Source organism: Anolis sagrei, chromosome 1 (assembly GCF_037176765.1).
Source record: "Anolis sagrei isolate rAnoSag1 chromosome 1, rAnoSag1.mat, whole genome shotgun sequence".
NCBI lineage: Eukaryota > Metazoa > Chordata > Lepidosauria > Squamata > Dactyloidae > Anolis > Anolis sagrei.
Genome location: NC_090021.1, coordinates 241,396,381 through 241,407,717, shown reverse-complemented (window position 1 = coordinate 241,407,717; position 11,337 = coordinate 241,396,381).

Below are 11,337 nucleotides of genomic sequence, written 5' to 3'. Positions count from 1 at the left end.
ACATATACTTATACTAAAAATCCGCTTCGTCAAGTCCTGGGGTCATAGCCAAAAATCGTAGTCCTAGTTCATTCCAGTGTCAATTTAACTACACTCAATTGAAGGCCTGCTCGAAGAGCCATGTTTTTAGGCTCCTACGGAAGGCCATCAGGGAGGGCGCCTGTCTAACTTCAGCAGGGAGAGTGTTCCACAGCCGAGGGGCCACCACCGAGAAGGCCCGCTCCCTCGTCCCCGCCAGACGTGCCTGTGAGGCAGGCGGGACCGAGAGAAGGGCCTCCCCGGATGATCTCAAGGCCCCCGTGGGCTCGTAGGCCGAGATGCGGTCTGCAAGGTATTTTGGGCCGGAACCGTTTAGGGCTTTGTAGGATAACACCAGCACCTTAAATTGGGCCCGGTAGCAGATCGGCAGCCAGTGGAGCTGGGACAGCAGAGGCGTTGTATGCTCTCTGCGTCCAGCTCCCGTTAACAACATGGCTGCCGCGCGCTGGACTAGCTGAAGCTTCCGGGCCGTCTTCAAGGGCAGCCCCACGTAGAGAGCGTTGCAGTAGTCGAGGCGGGATGTGACCAAAGCGTGTACCACCGTGGCCAAGTCAGACTTCCCAAGATACGGGCGCAGCTGGCGCACAAGCCTAAGCTGTGCAAATGCTCCCCTGGTCACCGCTGAAACCTGAGGCTCCAGGCTCAGCGATGAGTCCAGGGTCACACCCAAGCTGCGAACCTGCGCCTTCAAGGGGAGTGCGACCCCGTCCAGCACAGGCTGTAACCCTATACCCTGTTCGGCCTTGCGACTGACCAGGAGTACCTCTGTCTTGTCTGGATTTAATTTCAGTTTGTTCGCCCTCATCCAGACCATTACAGCGGCCAGGCACCGGTTCAGGACTTCGACGGCCTCCTTAGTAGCAGGTGGGAAGGAGTGACAGAGTTGGACGTCATCTGCGTACAGGTGACACCGCACCCCAAAACTCCGGATGATCTCACCCAGCGGCTTCATGTAGATGTTAAACAGCAAGGGGGACAAGATGGAACCCTGAGGAACGCCACAGGTCAACGGCTGCGGCGTTGAACAGGAGTCCCCCAATAACACCTTCTGAGTACGACCCTCCAGGAATGACCGGAGCCACTGCAGAGCAGTGCCCCCAAGACCCATCCCTGCAAGGCGCCCCAGAAGAATACCGTGGTCGACGGTATCGAAGGCCGCTGAGAGGTCCAGGAGCACCAACAGGGACACACTCCCCCTGTCTAGCTCCCGGCGCAGATCATCCACTAAGGCGACCAAGACCGTCTCGGTACCATGTCCCGGTCTGAAACCAGACTGTGCCGGATCCAGATAATCCGTGTCTCTCAAGAATACCTGGAGTTGTGAGGCCACCACGCTTTCCATGACTTTGCCCAAAAAGGGGAGATTGGAAACAGGCCGAAAGTTGTCCAATTTAGTGGGGTCAAGTGATGGTTTCTTCAACAGCGGCTTTATAACAGCCTGTTTTAGGCTCGCTGGAATCTTGCCCTCCCGAAGGGAGGCATTAACCACCACCGTTACCCACTCGGCCAATCCCCCTCTGGCCTCCTTAAGAAGCCAGGATGGGCAGGGGTCTAGGATGGACGTGGTGGGTCTCATTCCTCCAAGTATCTTGTCCACATCCTCGGGTTTTACAAACTGAAAAGAATCCAACAAAAACTGACAAGCAGGTGCTTGTGTCACATCCACGGAGACTGCATCTAAAGTGGCGTCCAGCCCAGAGCGGATCAAAGCGACTTTGTCTGCAAAGAACCGAGCAAATGCTTCACAGCGCGCTGCCGAGTTGTCAGGGCTCCCACCCGTGGGGGGAGTTAAAAGACCTCTGACAACCCGGAACAACTCCGCCGGACGATTTTTTGCAGACGCAATAGTGGCCGCAAAGAAAGTTTTCTTTGCGGCTTTTATTGCCGCGGCATATGCCCTCAGAAAGGACACAAACCGTGTTCGGTTTGACTCGCTTGGGTCCGATCGCCACACGCTCTCTAGAACCCTCTTCCTTCGCTTCATCGCTGCCAGCTCCTCAGTGAACCAAGGGGCTGGTTTAGCTCGGTTACGTGAGAGGGGACGTTCCGGAGCGATCTTGTCAATAGCCCTGGTCATCTCCCCATTCCAGAGAGCGACCAAGGCCTCGACATTATCACCTACCGCGGTGGCGGGCAACTCCCCAAGAGCCGTCAGGAATCCGTCCGGATCCATAAGCCTCCTGGGGCGGACCATCTTAATGGGTCCTCCACCCTTGCGGAGGTTAGGGGGCGCAGTGAGCCTAAATCTAATCAGGAAGTGGTCGGTCCATGGCAACGGAGAGATGGACAACTCCTCCACACCGCCACCCTGCTCCCATCCCTGACAGAAAACCAAGTCCAATGTGTGTCCAGCACAGTGGGTGGGGCCAGTTATTTGTTGGGACAGCCCCATGGTTGCCATGGCAGACATGAAGTCCTGAGCCGCACCTGTGAGGGTTGCCTCGGCATGGATGTTGAAGTCCCCCAGCACAAGGAGCCGTTGGGACTCCACCGCCAGGCTCGAGACCAGCCCCGCTAGCTCAGGTAGGGAGACTGTAGTGCAGCGAGGTGGACGGTACACTAGCAGAATCCCTATTCTGTCCCGGTCACCCACCCTCAGGTGGACGCATTCGAAATTTGTGGTCTGCGGGATGGGGCTCCTGGTTAGATGGATGGAATCTCTATAGACTACTGCGACCCCGCCTCCCCGTCCTCCGGCTCTAGGTTGGTGTTGCACGGAGAAACCTGGAGGACAAAGCTGGGAGAGATTTACGCCCCCCGCTTCATCCAGCCAGGTCTCCGTGATGCACGCCAGATCTGCCCGCTCCTCCAGGATTAAGTCCTGAATCCAAGTTGTTTTTCCGTTGACAGATCTGGCGTTCAACAACACCACCTTCAAGCCAGAGGGCCCGCTCACCTGGTTACACCAAATTACCTTAGGAGACCTATTGGGAATAGTTAATTTGGGAAAGTGGTCCGAATTAGGCCGAATTCGTGGTCTCCTTCTCCCGCATCTCCTCCTTCCCACCACGACCTCTATGGGGGCCCCTCGGCTAGTGGAACACCTCCCTCCCTCCATGCCGCAGTTATGAGCCCTAGGAGTATTTCCTCCTATGCTTGTTGTTAAGCTTATTAGTTCTTGCCAGCATCCCCCCTCCCCCTTCTCCCCCCTCCCCACCACACTCTCAATCCCAGGCTCCGGGCCACCTTTTCTTCCGTCCCCTCCACCACACCAGAGCAACGTAAACAGTATCCAAAGGGGGGCATGGGGCCACATGGGTAGCGGCGATTCGGATGATGGTATCGGTATAGTCAGTTCTTAGAGTGCAAAATATCGCCAGGCCCTAAAGTGCCCAATTCTTAAAGTTCTTAAAGTGCAAGAATTCCGGGAACAGTCCGTCAATAATCGAGGATGATCGTAAATTACTTAGCAGCAACACACATTCAACATTCGACACACATTGATGAGTGCTAGGTCTAAAGTGCTCTACTTAACGGTAAAGTGCGGCACAGAGGGACAGGGAAGGGGTGAAAGTGCTGATGCAATCTAGCAGCAATAGCAGGCGCCTGGGTTCTAAATCGTTCTTATTACAATGGTAGCAATGACAACAGGACTACCGGACAGTGCTAGTTGATATTGTACGACTACCCGTATGCGATAATGGTGGTAGTTAACTAATATTGCTATGACCCCGATAGGACTTAGACGGTTGGTAAATCAGCGGATAGGCTTCCGGAGATGATATCTCGGGGGTGGGGCAGCTCTTGCTCAGTAGATCACAGAGAGGGAGCTAGCTTAAAGATCTTCACACAAAAACCACACCTAATACCGGCCAAAGGACCATACAGCTGTCTACGTAAGAGAAGCGCTCAATAAAGCGGACTCGCCCAGAGGTGGAACGGCTCGGCGGCCCAACAGCGGCCCAGCAACCCAGCAGGGCCTAGCACGATGACTTCCGGCCAGTTAGTTGGTACTAATGCAGAAGAGGCCGGCCCAGAGGCCTACGTAGGGCCGGCACGAGGTCTGCACAATATTAGGTCTACACAATATTAGTACCAAGGTCCACACAGTATTAGGCCAGCGCCAGGTGTTGCACGAGGTCTGCACAATATTAGGTCTACACAATATTAGTACCAAGGTCCACACAGTATTAGGCCAGCGCCAGGTGTTGCACAGGTCTACACAATATTAGGGCTACACAGTATTAGCACAAAGGTCTACACAATATTAGGCCAGCGCCGGATGTTTACACCGTGTTGGGGTCGGCTAAAAGGTCTACTCACTAATTGAGGACAGCACAAGAGATCAATACAAAACAGGCATATACAGAGTTCTACACAGAGTTGGTCAGCACGATAACGCCGACGCTGTTAGCTGGTAGACAGACTCCAATAGCTGTGGCAAGGTGGCAAGTCAGTTGGCAACAGCCATGATGGAAGGCGGCCGCAATGGCGAGGTCACCCGGTCGCTGCAGCGATGACAGAGGGACGACAATCGCGATGGAGAGGCGAGGCGTCCAAGGCGGCTGCAGCAGGTGGCTCGGCCCAGCAGCTCCGCGATGGTCCGGCTGCGGGAGGGCAATGGCGAAAGAGAGACGAGCGCCCCAAGAAGCCCGACAGCGGCCCAAGAGGCCCGGCAGCAGCGGCAGCCGCAACGGGCCACGCCCAGGCCGCAGCGGCGACCCGGCCAAGCAAGGCCAAGCAAGGCCGCAGCAGCGGGCCGGTCAAGCCGGACGCCAGGCAACGCCCGCCCCCGGCCCGGCAGTTCAGCCGCGATTCAGCGCTTCGGCGGCGACAGCCGCAGCGGCCGCAAACGGCCAGGCAGCCCGGCGACTCACCAGCTCTCTGAAGCCAAACGGCGACCGCCACAGCCGCGGCGGCGGCAGCAGCGGCGGCGACAATGGTGGTGGGCGGTGGGCCGACAGACAGCCCGGGCGCCAAGATGGCGGTTCCAGCAGCAAGGTGGCAGGGCGGCAAAGCGGCAGCCCAGCCCAGGGGCAGCCCGGCAGGGTCGTCCAGCAAGAGCAACGATATTCGCCGCCCCTTGGTGGCCAAGCTCCCCAGCCAGTTGAAAGTTCCGCGTCTCCGCGTCTCCGCGCTGCAATGGTGTTGCAATGGCGGCGACGGCGTTCACAGCGCTCGCCCGCCTCCGCCTCCGCCTCCTGGTCTGCACTCCCTTGTGCTCCGGTCCTCCGGTCCTCCGGTCTTCTTGGCCCAATGGTGTACTGGCCTTCACGTCCCCCCTATTCTGGTGGTCGTAGGGGGTGAGTACTCCAGGGATTCCCCTGGATTGCCCTTCTTTAGCGGCGCAGCTCCGTGTTGTTGCTGCATAAATGTGAATGCTGTAACATAATCCAAGGGCATGTTACCCAAAATTATGGGACACTTACTATCCATGTGATTTGGCCTCCTAATAAGTGGTTTTGGTACATTGGTCTCTGCATAGTGCAGGTGAGGAGAAATTACAGGGAAGACAAGCTACTTGTATGTATTCAGTTACTAGTACTGCTAGCTGTGTAGAGCTTCTGTTTTATAGGGGCCCACATTTGACAAAACACTTTTAATTGGGTTTTTATCAATTTGCTTCCCTCTCAAAAAAAAAAAAAAAAAAGAACCCTGATCTCAGAACATTATTAAACTGCTAGCTGTTATTATACTCATCGGTTCTACGAATCTTTACAAGTTAAGCTTCCTTTTTCGTTTATTGCTGGGATATAGGAGATTGCTCTTTTTTCCCAGCATTCAGCAGTTCCTCATTTAAAAGTGCTCTGTTGTATTTTAAACTGCATGCTTTATCCTAATGCAAAGGGCATTAAGTGATTAATTCTGGCATTTGTGTTTCACAGTTGGTTGGAGAGCTTATGTTTTGTACGCTTGCCACATTATCTAGGAAAATGCTTGGAAAAACAATGTTCTGTTTCAGGCTATATGTTTCTGGAGTGCATCAGTTACCATATTTACTTTTTTTGTCCATCCAAAACTACATCTTTTGGGAATCATGTGCTATCTTGTAAGTGCCAACTTAGCTGAAGCAACATGTTTCTGTTCATTGGTGTTTAGTAGATATACTTACTATTGCTTTTTTTTTACTACCTACCCCTGAGTTGGCTACCACTCTGTCACAAATTGTACCTCCACAAGCAAGGCGGTTTCATTTGTATATATGTTCATGCAAACAACACAAGAGGGCACCACTGTTAAAACTGCAAGCATTTTGGCTGCCACACCCATATTGAGGCTGATGAACATAAGATTCATGAGAAATGAGATGAAAAGCACCACAATAGAAACATATCCTTAAAAATGGGCAAGCAACATAAGTACAGCACAGGGGAGGAGAACAGAGAGAGGATGTAAGATACAAGTCTATCCACAATAGGCATGAGCCACTTGTCAGATTCTACCCTCGCTAAGAGGACCCTACTGGTACAACAGTGGTGCTATGTCTGCACATCAAGTGGTGTTTCAACTACACCTAAAACAAGGATCCCAATGGAACGAGTACTTTCTGTTCTCATATTGACCACAACTCCACTATTATTCGGGCCACTCTGCCATCCAGTTTCTAACCAGTCGCAATCCACCTCTTGTTGCTTCTGCTTAATGCTATCCTCAATCTTGAAAGGAACTATTGGCAAGCAGTTTGTTGGTTGAAATGATAACCTTATGGGCAACAAATTGTCACTAGTTCCTTTCATTGGGTGACCTTTGGCAAATAACACTCTTTTAGTCTCAGAGGTGCACTCTGATACCACAAGATGCAGAGCCAACCTTAAGAAATGGGACCACAAAGTGGAGTCCTCAACATGCAAGTGTGGAGAAGAGCAAACCAGAGGCTACCTATTACAATGCAGTCTGAGCCCTGTCACATGCACAGTGGAGGACCTTCATATAGCAACAGTAGCTGGTCAAAGGACATTTGATATAATGCCAAGTTTCTAAACTCTGTATGTGTGTGTGTGTGTTTTAATACATTATAACTATACCCTTGGTTCACTCCTGATATGATAAATAAATAGTTCCGGGGGATTCAAAGACAAACCTCCTCTGAACAAATCTTACTAGGAAGACCCTACCATAGGGTCACCATAAGTCAAAACTGTATTGGAGACAAACAACAATAGAATGAAAAACCTTTCTCGCAAAGCATGTATAACTGTGTTACATTACCATTTTAACTTAAGAGATAGCTTTATTTCTTCAGAGGAGATATAGCTGAAGTTACCTTCCCCATTGAGGGAAGAGTCTAAGGCCCCTTCCACACAGCTGAATAAAATCCCACATTGCTTTGAACTGGAATATATGGCAGTGTGGACTCAGATAATCCAGTCCAAAGTTGATGTTGTGCTTTTCTGCCTTGTTATTCTGGGTTATATGACTGTGTGGAAGGACCCTTACTTAGAAGAAGAGAAACCATGTTTCAGGCAGAGTCATATGCTAGACCCTCAGCAAATAAAAAGTTGATGAGAGTTTTTTATTCTATGGGTTAATAACTTGAAGTATCCAGATGTGTTTTTATTAAAGTACCCTACTGACTACCTACACTGGAGCATAGTTATACAGAGCACAATACAATCCAAAAGCTGGTTCAGGGTACCCATTGTTATTCTGTGCTTTTTGATCATTCCCCACTACTGCCTCTATCTTATTCACTATAGACTAGGTAGGGTTCTGGGACTTGCTGCTCAACAATATCCATAGGGTTACACTGCAATACAAAATCTTGTGAACCACTGCCAGGTCAGATTGGCTCATAGCATCAGGCTGGCTGACAGATTTTAATTCTTCTTGTTCACATTTTCAAATTCTGGTGGATTGACTGTGTACACTATATGTAATCGCATTTTAAACTGTTACTGAATTATATGTCTGTCTCTGATACTGATTTTATCTGAATCCATAACTTTAGTGGTAACCTAGATGCTGCAAGATGGAAGATTGTTTTTCCATGTTTGTTGTCTTTTCCTGGTGACATGCAATATAACACTGCATATTCATGGTCTATTAACATCACAATCGTCGTCATATCATACTTTCCTCCAATTCACATAATTGGCTATTGGTGACAGATGGGAAGGATACACAATGTCGTAAGATAATACAGAATTACACAGGATTGGAAAGGAAAAAATGATTAGCTCTACCAGATTATCATTTCCAAACAATTGCATAGCCACCTCAAATATGATTGGGACTCATCTTTACATGTGCTACTGACTACTTCCACTTACTACTTCCTATAGCTACATTTGGTTTGAAATGGGCAATCTTTGATTAGCACTAACCTTAGTTTGCTGCCAAACCACAACAAACCGTTTTGAAGGCCAACAATGGTCAGCAGCAAACTGATATTGAGCCTGAATGTTAAGAAGAGAATTGGCATGTGCAAGCCAATAAAGCAATGTTTGATCTAGTGCCTATGAAGCATAGTTACTGCCCTATGCAATGGGATCAAAAGGAATTGTCCAGTTTCTCAAACCTTAGAGATATATTAAAAACTAAAGCAAGCTGTCTGAGAAAAGATCATTCACACAAGCCGATGTGTTTGCTGAGTGTTGACATAAACTGAGGGCAGGAATAAAGCTTTGAATGAGCTGGGGCAAAACTGAAGTGACCTGGCAAAAGACAGATAGCTGGAAATGCAGGCAGCAACCATGTCTGAGACATCAGAAGACAGAAAACAACAAGTTTTGAAAGTGAGCCACTGACACAGTATCACCACCACTGCTAGCATATACATATTTATTGTAGTGAATAGAACTGAACTTGTTTTATAGCAGCAGGAGGAAACAGGCCTCCAGGGTGGGGAAATACACTTTTCTGTGTATTTGTGTGGGCTGCAAAATTAACACATCTAATAGTAGGCACCTGAGACCTGAAGTGTGATAAATCTCTCCACGTTCAGTTATAATCCTTTGCTACTGAGGAGAGAATTTGACCCTGTGACTTTTAAATATGTTAATAGGGATAGGAAAGTGCTTCCATTCCAGCAATTATGCTCAGAAAGTAATTAGCGTGGAGGGCATGCTCTTGTTTCTTTAATGGGGAACACGAATTGTTGATTGCCATGTGCTGCAGATGTTTGTTCACCCACTTAGATAGGGTGTCAGGATTTAAATGTGTAAACCACTAAAAAGTTGTATAAGAATGTATTTGCAGTGAGGATGTTATTTCAAAATACTTCAAAATGAATGTGCTTATCTTTCACGGAGTGAATGTTATCTGGTGAGTGAAAATTGTACAGTTAACTGAAATTTCAACCGTGTCTTAAGAGGGGAAAAACTTATCTGTGTCTGTATCTCCCATCATTGGAGGCCTATTCATACAACCTGGAAGGGCTGCTTCAGACATTCAAGACATGTCATCCCCTTTACAGTTTCAGTTCCCTTTCAGGGCAGTGGCCGATAGCAAATGAAAAGTTCACACCACATGGTGTGTATTGTACATTGTTAGGGCTCTCAATCTGCCATGTGCACACAGCAGGAGAAAGATGAGTAGAGCTCTTCCAAGTCACAGAGACTATACTGCCACCAGATATGTATGCTGTTTTTACTGCATTGCCTTCTCATTATTTCTGGGCTGAAGGAAAAACAATCCAATGCAGAGTATGCTAAACATTCTGCTAGAATATTAGGGAAGAGACTTCCAAAGCTTACAAGCAGCCATCTGAATAGCCTCTGTGTGTTCTGACTGTGCCCTTGGGCAAATCATTCACTCTCAGTTTCCTGTACTTCTACCATGTTGTTAAGAAAGTGAAATAGGGTACATTGCTCTGAGCTCCCTAACTGTACTATTCCAGTTATACAAGAATGGTTACGATAAAATACTACATATGAATAAAGGAAAGCAGTAAGTGAAACAAGAAAACCTTTCCCAAGAAACGAACCTTATGAAACTATAAACAGTGTTTAATCATTTGAATGTAATAGTTGGATAGAGAGATTGACATATGGCCTACCAACATCCATCATCCTCACCCAGCACCTCTGCCCAGTCATGTTTGTTAAGACAGGAGGGGCACAAATGAAGTGAAGTTCAAGAATATTGGTTGTCAATTTCATTCTGAAGGGATACATAAGCTGATATCTGTTTGTATAGCTCAAAATAACCTTCAGCAATTTTTAGAAAACCAAGGACCATTGAGATTATTCATGCAAGTTATATAAATAGAATATATAGCAATATATTGTTTTTACCCCTATAATAGCCCATTTAAATTAAGTATCTAGAGCCTGAATAGTGATGCCAGGGTGTGTGGAAGAGATGAAATACAGGAAATTCTCAATACACAATGGATTGTAGATAACATTTTATAAAGCCTACAGTTCTAGCTGACAACTGGGAACTTTCCATTGTATGAGTTTGCCCTTCCTGCCTTCTTTGTTATCTGATAATCTACCATACTTTTGCTGTCTCTATAAAATATAACTTCGCAATATGGAAACAGTGCCAGGCATCTCTTCCTCCTGGATGATACACGGTCAGTACCTTTTTCAGTTAAAATTAGAAATTTCTGACCATTCTCTTTCTCTTTCTGCATTTCCAACGCATTAATTAAAACATGCACACACATGAGAACTTATTGGCTAGAATCAAATAAATTGCATTTCCAGATGAAGGGCTCTTCATGCTGGCAGTTGGAAGGCACCACACAGCTATTCCCTCTGAAATGTTAAGGGTTTTTTTGTGTGGTGTGGAAAAAAACAGAAGACAACAGTGGAAAAGCAGGAAAGGTTTGTGAGTGGGAAAGATCCTGTGAATCCCCTATGAAGTGCAGTGAATGTGGCAGAGTGGTGCATAATAAAAGCTCCATCTGAAACACTCTGAACTAGTCAGGCTTTACAGAATAATCCTAAAACCAGACCTGCTGGCGAGAGAATTTTAGGATGGGATTTAATCCATCCTCCCCAATCTCCTAGACAACCATGGCAAACTGCATGAATATTCATACATAAAATAAGCAATTGGGCAAGACTGAGCAAACGTTGCCAATCACAACTTTTGAAATGCAGGGGCAGATAAACAATAAAACAGACACTTGTCTGTTGAAGAGTTAGATGAGGTCGGTCAGAGATAAAGATAAGGCCAGCTAGACATAGAGCAAGGGCCACTTTATTCATCATTAACATTAAGACCTTAAATTAATTCCTGTCCATTAATTAATTAATGTCCAAATTGCAGAATGCAAAATGATTATGTATCTCAATCAATCAATCAATATTTATTAATGCTCCGACCAATGGTTATATGTATTTACAGAAGCAGCATCAAATAAACATCTATACAGAACACTGTAAAATCCAACAATTAGAAGTAGGG